The 20,530-nt window shown below is 41.6% G+C and overlaps 1 protein-coding gene across 1 annotated transcript in view; it reads right to left on the reverse strand.

Annotated features, from left to right (window-relative positions):
* Positions 1-399, reverse strand: part of LOC134353407 (NALCN channel auxiliary factor 1-like) — a 496,830-nt gene extending 496,431 nt beyond the window's left edge. Inside the window, exon 1 of the mRNA XM_063061433.1 lies at positions 349-399. The gene's annotated coding sequence lies outside the window, so the exon portion shown is untranslated. The remainder of the gene's footprint in view (positions 1-348) is intronic.
* Positions 400-20,530: the final 20,131 nt, after the last annotated feature.

Consider the following 20,530-nt stretch of genomic DNA (forward strand, 5'->3'; position numbering starts at 1 on the left):
TAAATCCTCCTTCTCCCCTCTCTCTCTCTCTCTCTCTCTCTCCACTCCCACTATGGATAGACTCCCTTTTCTCCACCCCTCCCTTTCCCCAAATTGCAGGCTACCTGATAGATTTCAAAAAATGTCCAACGCGCACCCACTATTAGTGCGAGGAGCACGATCCTTTAGGAATACACCGCGATCATCGTTTTTTCTCCCCTCTGCCTGCCTCCGCCGGTGTCCTTGTCCTGATCCTGGGGTATCATCCTCGTGCTTTGACCCCTGTTGCTTTCTCCTCACTCGCCCTCTACTCTCTCTCTCTTTCCCTCCCCTCGGCCATCACTAACCCCCCCCCCCCAACCTTCCAACCTCAAATTGTCGCCATCTTCAACGCGATGAGTACACCTTGAGATGTTTGGGTAGGTCCCGGCGCCTGCGCTCTGCTCGGACTCGGGGAAATTGACAGAGCCATTCAGAGAGAGCCGAACTGACTGAGCCATTCACTCGCAGTCATCTCTCTCTCGCTCTCTCTCTCTCTCTCTCTCTCTCTCTCCCTCCCTCTCTCTCTCGCTCTCTCTCCCTATCTTTATCTCTCTCTCTCTCACACACATACACCAGGCAGACACTCACATCATAACCCCCCCACGCAGACACATCCACACTTGCAATCTGCCTTTCTGTCTCTCTCTCTCTCTCTCTCTTCCCCTCTCTCTCACATTTTCAAGATCCACGTTTTATTTTAAAGTAAGGTTTAGCTCGGCAACAGTTGAGGACGATGGGGAAGTGGTGGCGGGGGGTATGAGAGGGGGTGGACGATGGAAGGAGGAGTGATGACAGAGAGAGATTTGTGTGAGCTCTCAGCACACGTCCGAGTAATTACCCGCTTTATTCATATACATGAGAATTATTCTTCTACACACATATGATAGATATGCGGGCAACATTAACTATGAGCAAGCGATTGGTCCAACAGAGCACCCACCGGGAACCCTTAAAATGGGCTAAAGGTCGACCGATAGATTGAAATACAGGTACAAGGCTACATATGATTGAGCTATGAATGCATATATAATATGGCAAAGGATCTGGTACACAGGAAGGTCCATATCTATGTGTTTTCTCGATCATTCACCGAAATCTCATTCAATGTGAAGTGGTTCTGAATGAAACTAATCATGCGCTGGGATTTATTTAAAGAGCGTTTTACAATATGTCAAAACAAGTTGTCTATGGATTTTTGGTGGATTTACATTTGCAATACAGAGCACAATTCTGGGTATTCTATTTTTAAAAGAAAAGTGAGGTGTGACCTCGAATTTATTGTCACCTCCCAAAAAAAAAAATCCTCGCTCACAACTACATATCTAAATCTGTCCAGTTGGATTTCACACCCAGCATTGCACTGAAGTCACAAGTGAAATCCTCTGGGACTGTCACTGCTGCACATTTTCCTTTTTCATCTTTGCTTTCTCATAGTCTTTGACACAATTGATCGCACCATGTTCTTCCAGTGTCTCATCTGCATCATCCACTTTAGAGGTGCTCTGCTCTATTCTTACACCATCCAATGGGAGCTAAGCAAAGGCAGAAAAGGTTGTTTGTTCTGCACTTTCGGATTCCACAGGGATCGGTCACTAGCTTCTTCATCATCTCCACATTATCCCTTGGCAGCTGCATCTGAAGGTGTTGGACATATCTTACCCTACTCCAAGATCAATTTAACCCTTCCCTGCCACATACTCTTCCATTCTCTTTCATCCATGTGCTTACCTAAGAGTCTCTTAAATGTCCCAGAAGTATGTCTTTCCATCACCCCTACGTCTCTTGTCATCTAATACACCTCTATCAAGTCACCTCTCCACTGTTCCAAAGAAGAAAGCTCGAGCTCACTCAACTTTTCCTGATAAAACATGTTCTCTAATCCAGGCAGCATCCTGGTAAATCTCCTCTGCACTCTCTCTAAAACTTCCACTTCCTTCCTTTCAACTACTGTTTTATAGAGCTGCAACATTACCTCATGGCTTTTGATCTCAGTCCTCTTATTAATGGAAACCCACGTAACATACGCCTTAACCACCCTATCAATTTGCATGGCAAATCTGAGGGATCTAAGGACATGGACCCCAAGATTCCTCAGTTTCTCCACACTGCTAAGAACCTTGCTAGTTACCTTGTACTCTTCCTTCAAGTTTGACCTTCCAATGTGTATCTCTTCACACTTCTCCAGATTGAAATCCATCTGCCAGTTCTTAGACCACCTTTGCATCCTATCAATGTCCCATTGTACCCTATGATAACCTTATACAATATCCACAACACCTTCAACCTTCATGTCATCTGCACACTTAATTACTCACTCATCCACATGCTCATCTGAGTCATTTCTGAAAATCATAATGAGCAGGAGCCCACAACAGATCATTGTAGAGCACCACTTATTGCAGACCTCCAGGTAGAACAAGTTCCGTCTACTACCACACTCTGCCTTCTGTGCACAAGCCTTACAACAATCCATATACACCGCATCCACTGCTCTACCTTCATCAATTTGTTTGGTCACTTCCTTGATGAAGTCAATCAGGCTCTTGAGACAAGCCCTTTCCCCACAAAGCAATGTGGACTACCCCTCAGTAGACTGCACTTCTCTAAATGTCCGGAAATCCAGTCTCTAAGAATCTTCTTCAATAGTTTTCCCTACACTGATGTAAGACTCACTGGTTTATAACTCCCACAATTATCCCTATTACTTTTCTTGAACAAAGGAGTAACATCCTCCAAACATCTGGTATTATTCCTGTGGCTAGTGAGGATGCAAAGATAATAGAAAAAGGCTTAGCAATATCACATAGTAACCTGCTATATATTCTGTTCAGACTCAGGGACTTATCTATCCTAATGTTATATGCAGAAACATGTCAGAAAAGGGCAAGTAACATTTTGATTATCCCACCCACTCTGCTCATGGACGGTTCATCCCACTCCCATCAGGGAGGAGGCTATGTAGCATCCACGCCAGGAGCACCAGACTCATAAACAGTTACTTTCCACAAGCAATAAGGCTGATCAACACCTCCACCTACCAACCCACTCCTCCATGCTCCGAAGCATCATTATTTTATCGTTTCCTGTCAGTCACCTTATGTACAGATACTCCTGTGCCTTGCATCACCTTATGGACATCAAATAATCTATGTATATAAGCTATCTATGTATTCACATAGATTTATTGTATTTTTATTATTGTATTCTTTATTTTATTGTGTTTTAATTTGTGCTGCATTGATCTGGGGTAACAATTATTTTGTTTGTCTTTACACTAGTGTACTGGAGATGGCAATAAACAATCTTGAACTCAAAAGTTCCAGCATATTAGCCCACTCTATGCTGATCTCACTTTCATCAAGGTCTTTCTCGTAGGTGAATACCAAAGCAAAGTATTCGAGAAGGACCTTACCTATCTCTTCCTACTCCACGGCATGCCTTGGAGTTTTCCTTAATCTTACTCACCAACGTTCTCCAAAATCCCTTTGCAAGCATCTTCCTGGCAAACTTATATGCTCAAGAACCCTATTTGATCCTTGTTTCCTTCTTCCTTTTGATCAGGTGTTTTCTGCTCTTGAGAAACCATGGTACCTTCATCCTACCATCCTTTCCCTGCCTCAGTGGGACAAACCTATCCAGAACTCCCAGAAAGTGCTCCCTAAAAGACCTCCATGTTTCCATGAAAATATTTGTTCCCAATTTACACTCCTGAGTTCCAGCCTAATAACATGATAATTCAACCTGCCCAATTAAGTACTTTCCTATACCATCTGCTCCTATCCTTGCCCAAAGCTATGCTAAAGGTCAGGGTGTTCTGTCATTGTCTCTGAAATGTTCAGAAGATGATTTCTTCTTATGAAGAAGACTTGCTTCTGTGGCATCAGAATAGGTGGTCCCACACATGGGCTAGCTGCACTTGTTTGCTTTGATGTACACACATGATAAATAAACTTGAATCCTGAATCCTGAAAAATGAAAAAAAAAGTTCTATTTTAGCAGCCCAGTGGTAGGAAAGCCCTAATACACCAACTATTAATACAATTGTCCTCTGACCTTGTTACATCACAAGTATCAAATACGTAAGATGAGACTTTGGGAGAGGTAACTTTCCACATGCTCTTTCGCAAAGGACAATAAATATTTCCTATTGGTTCCAGGATATGCTAAGGAAATTCCACATGTTACTGATGACCCTCTCTAAATTTTCTAGTTGCACCATAGAGAGTATTCAGTGTGGATGCATCAAAGGTTGGTATGACAGCTGCTCTGCCCAAGACCACAAGGATTTGCAGAGAATTGTGAACAGTGCCCAGTTTATCATGGAAATTAACCCTCCCTCCAGCAACTCTGTCTCCACTTCCCACTGCCCCAGGAGAGCAGCAGCCAACACAATCAAACATCCCTCTCACCCAAATCATTCTCTCTTTGACCCCCTCCCATTGGGCAGAAGATACAAAAGCTTGAAAGCACACCACCAGATTCATGAACAGTTTCTACCCTACTGTTTTAAGCCACTTTAATGGACACCTTCTCATTTGTATAATAAAAATGAACAGTTGATCTCTCGATCTATCATATTATTGCCCTTGCAGCTTATTTGCCTACTTGCACTGTGATTCCTCTGCAACTGTTTCACTATATTCTGCATTATGTTACTGCTTTTCATTTTGTACTTCTTCAATGTATGAATGTTTGGAATAATCAGTCTGGGTGGCATGCAAAATAGCAAACAATTTACCTGCCAGAGGGTTAGGGAGAAGTGGAAATGTGAATCCAAGATTTATTGCTCTGCCTAGTAGGCAATTATCCATGGAATATTCAAATCTATAATATGCAGTTAGATTAGGAGATATTGCTGAAATCCTTGCAATTTCTGACAAATCATCAGTGACCAATTACCTGCAGAACAAAGTGCTTGTCTTTAAAGGGTATCCCCAGGAACCAATCTTAACTCAAACTTCCAAACCAAAATATTGCTGATTCTGGAAATATGAAATAAAAAGAGAAAGTAGTGGAAGCACACAGCAGACCAGATCACAGATAACAGAAGGAAATACAGCTAATGTTCCATGTTCACTTTTCAATAGCACTGGCCAGTTCTGATGATAGGTTACCAATCTGAAATGTTAACTTTGTTCCCGCACCTTAGGTGAACCAAATTTTCTATGTTTCAGGGTCCAAGGAAAAATTCAGCAGAAGTGAACTAATTAGGCCTTTGAAATACATATTTTAAGTACTTAGACAATCTAGCATAGTAGACTATAACAAAAGAGATGGAATTAAATACCGAAGAGTGGAAGCATTGCAGTTTACTAGGAAGACCAAGAAGTGATCATAGAAACTGAATCTTCAGATTGGAAGCTGGAAAAGGAACAGGGAAAACTAAGGGTACCTGGGCATAACTGTTAGAATGTGGCCTTGAAAGGTTAGCCAATTGAGACACAAGAGACTGCAGATGTTGGAATCCGAAGCTACAATCTTCTGGAAAGAATCAAAGGGTCAAGCAGCATTCATAATGGAGAGGAGTTGTCAATGTTTTCGGTCAAAGATGCATCAGGGCTCAAAGTGGAGAGAAGTATAAAGAGATGAGGGAGAATGGTTAGACAGGGTTAGCCAGTTGGAGAAGGTAAAGTTTCAAAAATCTTATGAGATCCTTGAGCTTATACAGAGAAATATTGGATACAAAAGGAAAGGAACTATAAAGTACATCCATAAACCACTCTCCAGAGAATTGTTCCACTTAAGGCCTCGAAGTACTAAAAGGGGTGTCACAGTCTCAATATGAATAACAGGTGGGAGAAGTGTCTGTTGGCGAGGGGTATCCACAATGTAGGATTTCATTTAGGTGGAAAGATTGAAAAGGTTGAGGTAGAGCGGAGTAAGTGCAGGAGAAATTTATTGGAGTGTTGGAAATCATGAAGTGGAAGACCAGGGGAACTTAATTCCATTGACATGAGAATTAGTAACCTGTGTACACTTGTCTAAAAAGCCAAGTGAAGATTTTTTTTTAATGCAATGTACCATCATGATGATGTTGATTGGGAGACCACTTCGACGAGTACCTATACTCCATCCAGCAGAAACAGTGGGATATCCCATTTTAATTGTGCTTCCTATTCCTATTCCAACATGTCAGTCCCCGGCCTCCTCTACTGCTGCAATGAGGCCACACTCAGGGTGGAGGAGCAACACCTTATGTTCCATCAGGGTAGCCTCCAACCTGATGACATGAACATCGATCTCTTGAACTTCCAGTAATGTCCCCCCCCCACCTTCTCCATTCCCCATCCCCATTTCATTCTCTCACCTTATCTCCTTACCTGCTCATCACCTCCCTCTGATGCACCTCCTCCTTCACTTTCTTCCATGGTTTTCTGTCTTCTTCTATCAGATTCCCCCTTTTCCAGCCCTTTATCTTTTTCACCAATCAACTTCCCAGCTATTTACTTCACCCCTCCCCTGCCCCAGTTTCACCTATCACCTCGTACCTTGTATTTCTTCCTCTCCTCTTACTCTGACTTCTCATCTGTTTTCTCCAGTCCTGATGACAGGTCTCGGCCTGAAACATCAAGTGTTCATTCTTTTCCATAGATTCTGCCAGGCCTGCTGAGTTCCAGCAGCATTTTGTATGTGTTGCTTGGATTTCCAACATCTGCAGATTTTCTTGCGTTGCACCACCTTCAACTGTGATGGAAGTTTGTTCAATGGTATATCATTACAGGGAACTGAATAAATATGTAAACAAGAAGATTTCACTTAGTACAGGGATAAGAATAGGATGAGAAAAATTGGATATTAATGGACCGTATGATGGACCCAGGACCTCCTTGTATAATTTCAAGATTTAAGATAAAAGATTGTTTAATGTAATTTCCAGTACACAAGTGTGAAGAAGAACAAAATAATTGTTGTTCTGGATCTGCTGCAGCAGGTAAAGAACACAATAATAAAAAAAACCACAATAAATATAAAATATATGTGACAACTTATATACATAGATTAATTTCATGTACATAAAATGATGCACTGTGCAGGAGTGCCTGTACAAAATGTGACTATGAGAGGAAGTGATAGAGTACATGTTGGTGGAGTGGTGTTGTAGGGTGTGTTATTGATCTGCTAATCAATATGATTTTAAGAACGAACTTTCACTTTTTACCATAGCAAACATTTTGAGAACTAAACTGTTTTATATGGCTTTTGATTAGGTATATGTAGCCCAACAATCATCCCTCCCCAGCCAAAGAATGTCAAGTGTTTTCTTAGTATATGTGCAGTTCTTTAATTATCTCACCTTTGTGTTGCGGGAAAGAAATGTTTGAAGGGCTATATTGATCACTTTCTTGTGGTGGTATAGAAGAAAGTCCTTTTATGCACTGACAATAACCTTGTATGTTCTGGCTGAAAGAGGTGCATGATGTAAAATATCTACATTTATCCTTTTCAGCCAAGTAGAAAGAAATTCATATTGCCTAGATGATTAATACACGACTTGGTACAGATATATGTAAAAACCATCATGAGGACCAAGGTGACATTTCTCATGTTGCCTCTTAATCCAGAGATTTAAGTTTACTCTTCATTCACTGCCAGTTTATTCTAGATATCCAAGATAAAACTGAAGATGATTCTATTTACATTATTCTTTTGAGGCACAAGGCAAGCAATATTCCTAGAAGTGTCTAAAACAATATTCACAATTCACACTTTATAACTGTATGCAGATATCCAGTCTATAAGGTATCCTCTATTGTAAACTAAATTTACGAGACATTTAATATCAAATAATTGATATAAAGCAGAGCAATGAAAATTCTCATAATTTTTATTCTCCTGAATTTTTAAAATCAGTCTCTAAAATACAATAATAATATTTTATTAGAATTGCCACTTCCTATATGCTTGACTGGAACCCATTATATATCAGAGGCAAAGAGAGCACAACCTATTCAGTGACCCTTAATCTTTTCTGGTGTTATTTTTAAACAGCAATCACAATCTAACATCGGACCCTTTTAGGAAGAAAGAAACATTACAGTTAAACAATAATTATTTCAACATTAAATTTTATAAATGAAAGGTAAATCATGCATAACCTTTAAAAGTCATTCTGAGGGACTTTGGATTAATATATCAATTTCACTGATCTTGGAGACAGATTTCTTGATTTACAATAATGTCCCAGTACAAGTTACTCATTAATAACCTGATCTTAAGCACTTTGCGTATTTGCCATTCAAGGAAAATATTTACACAATTCTGTCTGATAATTTGTACACAAATCTTTGTAATCTTCCATTGTTTTTTTTTAACAATTATTTAATTAATCGGATTTAATTATTCTTATCTACATCCTATGCCTCTTCCAATCTTTATCGCACTCTTTCAAGAGATACCAGTTTCATGAATATGACCATGTAAGTAATTTGTACTGGTGAGGAGTGGGCGAGTGCGATGATAAGGCAGGAAATCAATGCAGAATTGAAAAATATGTCTATTTATCACAATAAAAGCTTAAACAAGCAAACCGGGATTCCTTTTTTATGCCTTTGAGCTGTCTTTACATAAGCAAATAAAAAGATCTTTGTCAAACATTATTTTAAATGCTCCTTTAAGATTAATCAGCATTGGATAACATTAATCTTTAAATCCTGCATTTGTTGGAAAATAATATCACAAAGATACAGATCAAAAAAAGCAAGGAGGTTGTTCTGGACACAAGGGATGGTGGAGGCTTGTTGCTTGATGCTAATCTATTATTGAATTTTTACATTATAAAGAAAATTTATGACAGGGATATGCCGCACATAGGTCATGTGATGTAGCACTATCCTTTTGGTCTTCTTCAAACTTTTCCAATGCTTCCCCACTTTAGGAACTGCACAACTCCTTTTCAATAATTAATAATTTAAAAAATACAGCAGATGTAAGAAATCTGAAACAAAAATGGAACATAAATGCAAAAGATTCTGCAGATGCTGGAAATCCAGTGTAACACAGACAGAATTCTGGAGGAACTCAGCAGGTCAAGCAGCATCTATGGAAAGGAATAAAGATTAGATGTTTTGGGCCGAGACCCTTCATCAGTACTATTTGTGGAGAGAGAAACAGAATTAATATTTTAGGATGATGACCTTTCAGGACAGGTTGTTAATCTGTTTCTCCCCTCAGAGATGTTGCCTGACCTGCTGAGTATCTCTAGCATTTCCCTTTTGACAGTATATTGATCATACCACTTTGTAACAACACTGTTTAAGGATATCTTTTTACTATCCCCTTTAAGCTTTACACAAATCTGTAGAATTTAATGGGCTCGATTATCATGACCCAGCATAATGCATCAGTATGGTCATTGATGGTAATGGAATAAATACCTTTTATATTCCTTGCCTTAATTTCACAGTCTTTAGATTTTCAGTTCCTATGCTGTTGGCAAAAATGGATTGTTTGGAGACTAGAAGGCACAGTTTAAAATTATTTGGTAAAAGTTAGAGGATAGATGTGAGGAAAAGTTTATTTTTGTGGAGATGTGGCTCTTAATGAGAACTCATTCCCTATACAGCTGGTGGAAACGGAGTTATTTGAAACTTTCAATAAAGATCTAGATAGATCTTGAGGGACAGGCTATGGAGAAAGATGACCTTTCCTCATTTCCCTAATCAATGGGCTGAAATATTCTCTGAGGATCATCACCTTGTAGTGCTGAAGAGGCTTGTAAGTTCCTGAGTGGTGCCTCTGGAACTTAGCTCCTGGTGGGGTCATCCATAACAGTAAGATCAAGGAGGAGGTTCCAGACAAAGAGAAATCCAACCATGATCTCAGTTGTGGAGCTGGTGGAAGATGATGGCACATCACAATGGCAGTGAAGGGTCCCCATTTGTCTTGTTACTGGATCCTGGCACAGACCGTCTGGTGGCTGCCCGTGCATCACCCTTTCCATGTCACGCACAGGTGCTCTCCATTAAGCGATTCCACCCGAATCCACTTTGGTGGCAAAAATAGGAAAACAGATTATTATCTGAATGGTGGCCGATTAGGAAAAGGGGAGGTGCAACGAGACTTGGGTGTCATTATACACCAGTCATTGAAAGTGGGCATGCAGGTACAGCAGGCGGTGAAAGAGGCGAACGGTATGCTGGCATTTATAGCGAGAGGATTCGAGTACAGGAGCAGGGAGGTACTACTGCAGTTGTACAAGGCCTTGGTGAGACCACACCTGGAGTATTGTGTGCAGTTTTGGTCCCCTAATCTGAGGAAAGACATCTTTGCCATAGAGGGAGTACAAAGAAGGTTCACCAGATTGATTCCTGGGATGGCAGGTCTTTCATATGAAGAAAGACTGGATGAACTGGGCTTGTACTCGTTGGAATTTAGAAGATTGAGGGGGGATCTGATTGAAACGTATAAGATCCTAAAGGGATTGGACAGGCTAGATGCGGGAAGATTGTTCCCGATGTTGGGGAGGTCCAGAACGAGGGGTCACAGTTTGAGGATAGAGGGGAAGCCTTTTAGGACCGAGATTAGGAAAAACTTCTTCACACAGAGAGTGGTGAATCTGTGGAATTCTCTGCCACAGCAAACTGTTGAGGCCAGTTCATTAGCTATGTTTAAAAGGAAGTTAGATATGGCCCTTGTGGCTACAGGGGTCAGGGGGTATGGAGGGAAGGCTGGGTTCTGAGTTGGATGATCAGCCATGATCATAATAAATGGCGGTGCAGGCTCGAAGGGCCGAATGGCCTACTCCTGCACCTATTTTCTATGTTTCTATGTTTCTATGTTAATATATGGCTCCCAGATCGACCACTACAGCCAGTTGAGGATGCACCAATAGACAACCTCTTTGGAGAACATCATTCTCAACTTGAATGATCACGCTACTATGGGGAAGGAGTAAGGGAATGGACTGAGTGTGCTTCTCTTCATCACTGTAGAATGTACTCAGTGGCTGAATGATCGTGCTGTTACAATTAAATAATAATGAAAAAGACTATTTTACTTGCATTAAAACCTAAAAAAATGCAGATTTGGTCTTAGAGTCAGGGAGGAATTTAGCAGAGTGAACACTCGAGTTGAGTATATGTTCTCCTAAGGGATTGTCTATAGCTGTGGAGGAGGGCTATCCAGGATCCACAGTGTGCAGTGTGGGAAAGGGGAAAAGGCGGCTCTGGTTAGTGGTTGGGTCTTTTGGTAGTTCAGTCTCTCCTGTTGCAGCTTCCATTTTTTTCTCTGCATCAACACAGAGGTTGTTCTCATTAGGCACAGCTCCCTCTTGAACAGATTTCCACCAGGTGTATCTATAGAGTGCAATGTCTTCCCAGTTTTTAGACATTCCCAGTCCACGAAGAGATACAGTATGCAAACAGGCCCTTTGGTCCATTGAGTACAAACTGACCATTTTACACTAGTCCTACATTAATCACATTACTTTATTATCTCCATATTCTCATCAATTTCTCCCAAGATTCTATCACTCACCGACAAGCTGGAGAAATTTGCAATTGACCAACCTGGGGTGCGTGAGAAAGCTGGCACATTCAGAGGAAACACAAGCAGTCACAGGGAGAATGCACAGACAGCGCCTGGCATTAGGATTGAATGCAGGTTTCTGATGCTGTGAGGCAATGGCTGCACCATTATTGAGAAAGAAGATAGTTGTTGACTTTTCACAGCAATATAAACTTGAACCAACTTCCCCTGACTCGGGGAATATGTGGTTGGCACTCTTGCCATTGACATAGAAGGGTGTGCTCAAACTTAACAGAAAGGGTTTGATTGCGAGATCTAGACACTCCAGTCAATAACAAGTATTTCTGTAGATGGCACTGTGTCAAACGTAGTTTGCTAATACTGGTGTAAGATTACACAGTGAAAGAGCCATGGAACAGTACAGGACAGAAACAGGCCCTTCAGCCCATTATTAATTTACCTAGTCCCGATGACATGCACCAGGAATATAGCCCTCCTTACCCCTCCCATCCATGTACTTATCCAAATTTCTCTCAAATGTGGAAATCAAACATACACCCACCACTTCTGCCCACAGCTCATTTCACACTCTCACTACCCTCTGAATGAAGAAGTTCCCCTTCATGTTCCACTTCAGTATTTCACATTTCACCCTTAGCCATGACCGCTAGTTCGAGTCTTATCCAACCTCAGTGGAAAGAAAGCCTGATTGCATTAACCCTATCTACACCCCTGATAATTTTGTATATCTCTATCAAATCCCTCTCAATCTTCTAGGGGATAAAGTCCTAAACTATTCAACCTTCTCTTACAACTCAGGTCCTCAAATCTTGGCAACATCCTTGTAAATTTTCTCTTCACTCTTTTCAATCATATCGATAGATAGGTGTCCAGAACTACACAAAATACTCCAAATTAGGCTTCACCAAAATCCTATACAACTTCAACATAACATCCCTACCTCTGTACTCAATCCTTTGATTAATGATGACCAATGATCTAAAAGCTCTCTTTACAACCCTCTCTCACTGTGACATCACTTTCAAGGAATTACGGATCTATATTCCCAGATCCCTCTGTTCTTCCGCACTCTTCAGTACCTCACCGCTCACAATGTAAGTCCTGATGAAGGATCTCGGCCTGAAACATTGACTGTTTACTCTTTTTTATAGATGCTGCCTTACCTGCTGAGTTCCTCCAGCATTTTGTGTGTATTGTTTTGGATTTCCAGCATCTGTAGATTTTCTCATCCAAGTAAGTCCTACTCAGGTTTGGCCTCCCAAAGTGTAACTCTTTATCTGTATGAAATTCCATCCACCATTTTTCAGCACATTTATCCAGCTGGTCCAGACCTCATTGCAAGTTTTGATAACATTCCTCGCTGTCTACCATGCCCCCACCCTTGGTGTCTTTCACAAATTTGCTGATCCAGTTTACTACGTTATCATCCAGATTGTTGATCTAGATGACAAACAACAATGGACGCAGCACCGAACCCTGCAGCACAGCACTAGTCACAGGCCTCCAGTCAGAGAGGCAACCATTAGCTACCATTTTCTGGCATCTCCCATGAAGCCCATGTTGAACCTTCTTTCTTACAGAAACATCTGCAAGATGCTAAGCTAGGGCACATCATCAGTGATGTCACCTGGGGTTGTCTGGTGTTTCAGGTCTTTCAACATCATATACCCTCGACCAGGCGACCTGACCAGGTTGACCAGAACCCGGTCTGTGCCCTAACAGCAACCCATGATCTGCCCTCTTTATCCAGAGCCATCTTGACGCTTTCTCTGTTGCTTCTATGGTGGTAGAAATTCTCCCATCCTGAATGTCAAATGATTGAACCTTTTTGACATAACTCCCATGCAGGACTTTATCAAAGGCCTAGCTAAAGTCAAGTAGACCATTTCCACTGCCTTGCCTTTTAATAATGTTTCCACAAAAGTTTTTAAAGATTGGTTAGACACATCCTACCATGCACAAAGCCATGTTAACAATCCCTAAATCTGTACAGTCCTTCAGAATAACTTCCAGTAACTTATCCACTACTGTTATCAGGCTTAGCAGCCTGTAATTTCCAGCTTTCTCTTGGAGCTCTTCTTAAACAATGGAACACCATTAGATATCTTAAGATATTACATTACAATAAAGAATGCAAGAACATTGATGACAAGTAGACCATTTTGCACCTTAAGCCTGTCCGTCCATCCCATATGATTAAGCTGCTCTGCCCCAAGCCTCAGCTCCTCTTCCCAGTGTTTATAGCACTCAAATACCCAATCATTCAAAACAAAATACCTACATCCTTTATAAAACCCCCAATGATCCAGCCACCGCAACCTTCCAGAAAGAAGTTTCCACAGATTCACTGTCCCACTGTGCGAGAAAGTTTGCACGGACCACAGTTTTAATTGACCACTCTTTTTCTTGTTACCACGTCACTCCATTCATGATTCTCCCACCAACAGAAACACCTCTGCCTTGTCATTCCCATGATGATGCTTCAATAAGACCAGCCTTCATTCTTCAATACTCCAATGAACACCAACACAACATTTTTATCCATTCATCCAAAGATTGTGTTTTCATCCCAGGAACTGTCCTAGCGAACATTGCCTGGATGACTTTTAGTGCTGTTACGGTCTCTCAAATATTGGAACAGAAACTGCAGAGCACCAAGTGTGGCCTCTCCAACACTCTGAGGGTGAAAGATTATCTTTATTTGTCACAAGTATATTGAAACATCTAAGCACATTGAAATGCATTGTTTTTGCATCAAGAACCAACATATTCCGAACATAATGATGGGGGCAGTCCACAAGTGCCACCATGCTTCCAGCACCACCAGAACATGCCCACAACTTACTGATCCTAACCGTAATCTGTACATCTTTTATGGAATCTGGGAGAAAATTGGAGCACCCAGAGGGGACCCATGTAGTCATAGGGAGAAAATACAAACTCTTTACAGTCAGTAGTGTCCGCTGGTGCTGTAAAGTGATTGGACTGACCACCTCAGTACCGTGACTGTTGATTCCTCCTACTGAACTACATGACCAGGAGTCACCAGGCTCCACTGCCAACTTGTAGTCAATGCCACCCCGTCAGCTGTGGCAGGGCTTACTTGGCATAACAGGCTTCAAAAAGGAGTCAGCAGCATTACCAACAGCAGCACATCCCTTCCGATGAGCTTGGTGCATTCTATGCATTTTTGAGCATATAGGAATGAATATGTAACCACCAATCCTGACTACCTCCAACGCACTTGAACCTATAGTCACCATTGCAGATTTAAGATCAATCTTCTGAAGGGTAAACCTGTTGAAAGCATCTAGCCCAAATGGCACCCTTGGCCTTGTCCTTAGATCCTGTATATATCATCTGGTAGGGGTGCTTGCAGACATTTTTAACCTCTGTCTACTTCAGTCTGTGATTTCCACCTGCTTTGAGAAGACCACTGGGTAGCTAATAAACACGTGATAGTGTAACTTATTGATTACCCCCTGAATGAATACACTATGGCTGTCATAGACCTCATTAAAACAGTTGTAGATGAGCATGGCCCCACAGAAATCGTTCAGAGTCTTTCTCAATCAGAAGCACTGCATGAGCAATGAGATCGCAATCTGCTGAGGGCCAGATCAGAAGAAGAAGTCTGGCGACCAAGAAAGTCACAAGACGCAGGTACAATCTCTGGAAAGCCTTCTCATGGGCAAAGTGGCAATTCTGGAAGAAACTTGGCAGGGCTTGAATACTATCACCACTTACTGTATAATGTTAAATCAAGCAACACAGGCAACAGCAGGGCTTCACTTCCACATGGGCTCAATGCCTTATATGCTCACTTTAACCATCAAAGCATAGAGGAAACATCACAAATGCCCACATCCCCTGATGATTTCAGTCTGTAAGGCTGATGCATGTGAACCCATGAAAAGCATTCGGATCAGATGGGGAACCTGACAGAATACTAAAGACCTGTGCTGCTCAACTGGTTAGAGTGTTCACTGAGATCTTCAGCCTCTTGCTTCTGCAGAGTGTGGTACCTACCTGTTTCAAACAGGCTTTGATTATACCGGTGCCCAAGAAGAGCTAGGTGTCCTGCCTCAATGACTATCATCCAGTAGAACTTACATCCACAGTGATGAAGTGTTTTGAGAAGATGGTGATGAAACATATCAACTCCTGCCTGAGAAGTGACTCAGATCTGCTCTAATATGCCTACTGAAGCAATAGGTTTACAGCAGATGCCATCTCATTTGCTCTTCACTCAACCCTGAAACAGTTGGACAGCAAAGATGCATACATCAGGATGTCGTTTATCGACTACAGCTCAGCATTCAATGCCATCATCCCCTCAAAATTAATCAATAAGATCCAAGATAACTCCTTGTGCAATTGGATCCTCGATTTCCTCACTTGAACTCCCCAGTCAGTTCACATTGGCAACAATATCTCTTCCACAATCTCCATCAGCACAGATGCACCACAAGGCTATGTGCTTAGCCCCCTGCTCTACTCGCTTTACACTTATGACTGTGTGGCTAAGCACAGCTCCAAAGCCTTATTTCATGATGCCTACTGTTGTAGGCTGAATCAAATGTACTGATGAATCAGTATATAGGAGGGAGATTGAAAATATAGCTGAAGGGAGCCATAACAGCAACTTCTTACTCAGTATCAACAAGACTAAGGAGCTGATTATTGACTTCAGGAGAAGGAAAGCAGAGGTCCATGAGCCAGTCCTCATTGGAGGATCAGAGGTGGAAAGGGTCAGCAACTTTAAATTCCCTGGCTTTATTATTTTGGAGAACCTTTCCTGGGCCCAGCATGTAAGAGCAATTACAAGGAAATCACAGCAGCACCTCAACTTCCTTAGGAATTTGTGAAGTTTCAACATGACAACTGAAAAGTAGACAAACTTCTATAGATGTGCAGTGGAGAGTACATAGACTGGCTGCATCACCACTAGTGTGGAAACACCAATGTCCTTGAACAGAAAATTCTACAAGAAGTTGTGGATATGGCCCAGTCCATTGTTGGTGAAGTCTTTCCCACCACTGAACACATCTTCATGAAACATTGTGGCAGGAAAGCAGCATCCATCATCAGGGATCCCCACCAACCAGGACATGGTTTCTTTTCGCTGCTGCCGTCAGGACTCTTACCACCAGGTTCAGGAACAGTTATTACCCTCAACCATCAAGCTCTTGAACCAAAGGGGACCACCTCACTCAACTTCACCTGCCCCATCATTGAAATGTTTCCACAACCAATGGACTTGTTTTTGAGGATTCTTCATCTCATGTAGGAGGAGGAGAAGGTGGCGGCGCGACGCAGCGAATGATATCTGTAATCTGTCAAGTAGGGTGCCGTGCACAATCCTGATCTGATGGAGACAGACGTGAGAGAACGGAGGAACATCTAGAGAAACTTCTGAAAAGCCTTTTTCGCTGCCGCTGTTACCGTGTGATTCAGAATCTCCAGAGGGGAAGGCCCTGAATCCTCGGCTTTGCTTGTTGCACTCGGCAGAGATGGTGCTCAGTGCTCATTGTCGAAGGGCTTGTCGAAGGCTCGAAGTTTTCGGACGGACTCAGAGTCAGCTGTGGTTGGGTGCTTCCAATGCATTGAAAGTTGTCGGTGCCTGGAGGTTTATGGCAGAGAGAGTTTCTCCCTTCTGCCGCCTGCTATCGGGGTCTATTGGGAGTTGATCGGAACTTTGAGACTTTGTTTTACCATTCCCATGGACTGCTCTTTATCAAATTATGGTATTGCTTTGTACTGCTGTAACTATATGTTATAATTATGTGGTCTTGTCAGTATTAGTCTTTGGTTTGTCTTGTTTTTTTGTGATATCACTCTGGAGGAACATTGTATAATTTCTTAATGCATGCATGCATTTCAAAATGACAATAAACGAGGACGGAGTGTCCTCATAATCTAAATCTAAAATCTAAATCATGTTCTCGATATTTATTGCCTATTTATTTATTTAAGAACTATTTATTTCTCTTTGTATTTCCACAGTTTACTGTCTTTTGGACACTGGTTGAACACCCAAGTTGGTGCAGTCTTTGACTGATTCTGTTATGGTTATTATTCTATGGATTTATTGAGTATGCTCACAAGACAATGAATTTCAGGGTTGTATATAGTGACATATCTGTACCATAATAATAAATTTACTTTGAAACTTGGACCACCCAGTGGCTCTGACATCTATCATCATGAAGTACTTTGTGAGGCTGGTCATGACACACATTAACTCAAGTTTACTAAACAACCTCAACCCACCGCAATTTGCTTCCCACCAAAACAGGTTTATAGCGGATGCCATCTCCCTGGAACTACTCTCATCCCTGGAGTATCAAGCCACCTATGTCAGACTATTGTTTATTGACTACAGCTCCGCCTGTAATGTCATAATTCCAAGCAAACTCATCACCAAACTTTGGACCCTGGGAGTCAATGATCCCTCCTTAAATGGATCCTTGACTTTCTGACCAACAGCATTTAGCAGGGATAGACAGCAACAACTCGATCACAATTATTCTAAACAATGCACAACAAGGTTGTGTCCTCAGCACCTTCCTCTACTCCCTGTACACTCATGACTATGTGATCCAATTCTCATCTAACTCCATCAATAAGTTTGGAGATATAGTGGGTTGTATCTCAAATGATGATGAGTTGGAGTACAGGAAGGAGATAGAGAGCTTAGTAACATGGTGTCATGACAACAACCTTTCCCTCAAAGTTAGCAAAAGCTAAAGAGCTGGTCCTTGACTTCAGAAAGGGGGTAGTGCACATGCTCTTATCAATATCAATGGCATTGAGACTGAGAGTTTCAAGTAGGAATGAACATCACCAATAGCCCGTGTCCCAAGCAAACACGAAAACCACCGATGTCTCTGTTTCCTCAGAAGACTAAAGAAATTTGGCATGTCTCTATCAACCCTTACCAATTTTATCAATGAGCCATAGAAACCATTCTATCACAACTCTGTATGGTAACTGCTCTCGACGTAATGACAAGAAATCACAGACAGCTGTGAACACAGCTGAGCACATCCTGGAAACCAGCCTCTCCTTTATGAATTCTGTCTATATTTTTCATTGCCTCAGTAAAGCAGCCAACATAATCAAAAGCTCCACCCTCACTGGATATTCGCTCTTCTCTTACCTTCCATCAGGCAGAAGATGCAAATGCCTGAAAGCATGTACCACTAGGCTCAAAGGACAGCTTATACCTTACTGTTACAAGACTATCAAATAGTTCCTTGGTACAATTAGTTGGACTCTTTACATCATAATCAACTTCTTCATGATCTTGCAACTTATTGTTTACCTGTTTTGCACTTTTTCTGTAGCTGGTAGACTTTATTCTTTATTGTTATTCTACCTTGAACTACCTCAGTGCTCTGTGTAATGATCCAGTCAGTGTGAACAATATGAAAGGAAAACTTTTCACTGTATCTCGGCACATGTGACAGTATTAATACTAATACCAATACCTCACACTTTCCAACGTTAAACTCTATTTGCCAAGTTGTTTCCCTCCCAGCCAGCCCATTTATATCCTGTTGTTGTCCAACTATCTTTAATGTGGCATCCCCTCCCTCTTGCTTTCATGTCATCAGCAAACTTAGTGCCTTGGACTCTGCTTCCTCCTCCTCCACCATGTCATTACTATAACTATTGAAGCCCAGGGGCATACCACTAACTATGTCTTTCCAGTCCAAAAAAACACCTACTTCTTGGAACTCACAATAACACCTACAACCTTGCTTTCCACACCATATTGACAAATAAAATACAGTGCCAAGGTCTTTGGCACATATATACAGTACAACTAGAATGCCTTAGAGCTTAGCACAGTACTATATTTGCCAACGTAGAGTGGAGAGCAAGTTTGAAATCCTGCTGGGAGCACTGGATATTGGGAGTGGTGAGGATAGAGCTCTGCTGGAGAGTTGTGGGTCAGGTGGCAGAGAAAGAGTGCCAAGGCCAGAGAGTAGTGAATGTGCAGACACACCCAGCCCTGAGACACCAGGCAAGGTCATTTGATTCCAAACAATTTGTTCATTGATCATTACAGAATGTCTCTCTGGTGCTTCCCACTCCCCCCCCTTCTCTCTTCCCCTATCCCAATCCTGATTCCCTTCTCTCTGCCCCCTTCCCACTCTCAATTCACAACGGAGACCCATATCAGAATTAGGTTTGTCATCACTCACATATGTATGAAATTTGTTTTTTGTCGTGGCAGCAGTACAGTGCAATACATGAAATTACTACAGTACTATGCAAAGGTCTTAGGGATCCTAGCTATATATATGCGCCTAAGATTTTTGCACAGGACTGTATGTGGAAACCAGTCTTTAATAGTGGTTAGCAGAGTTCACCCAAGATCGTTCAATAATTACATTAGGTTCTTATAAGCACCTTTTTGGATTACCTTACTGAAATCAAAGTACACTGTATCTGCAGGTTCCGCTCCATTGATGATATCTGTTATATCCAGAGACAAACTATAGAAACTTTGTCAAATATGATTTCCCCTTCATAAAGCTATGGCACATTTGATTTAGATTTTCAAAGGACTAGCTTATTTGTACTAGGTTATCGATCGTCAATGTCCATATCTACCCAGCAGCAGATGGCTTATAGTTTCCCACTTTTTGTCCACCTCCTTCTTTGAACAAACTACCACATTTATGAACACCTCGTATCCAAAACCAATGTCTTCAATTTAAGAAAGGGCAACAACAACATTGCAAATGAAGGGTTGTCTGGAGTAGGCTGGGGATACAGGCTAAAGGAAAGGAAAGGTCAATGGATGAACGGGGCAATTATTTCTTAACTACACTCAGAAAGCAGCACCTTATACTTGGTGGTCACATTACTAGGTGGCAACAGAGTGTATGTTCATGGTCTTCTGCTGCTGTAGTCTATCCAATTCAAGGCTCCATACGTTGTGCATTCAGAGATGCCCTTCTGCACAATACTGTTGTAGCACATGGTTATTTGAGTTACCATCATCTTT

This window comes from Mobula hypostoma, chromosome 10, assembly GCF_963921235.1.
Source record: "Mobula hypostoma chromosome 10, sMobHyp1.1, whole genome shotgun sequence".
Lineage (NCBI taxonomy): Eukaryota > Metazoa > Chordata > Chondrichthyes > Myliobatiformes > Myliobatidae > Mobula > Mobula hypostoma.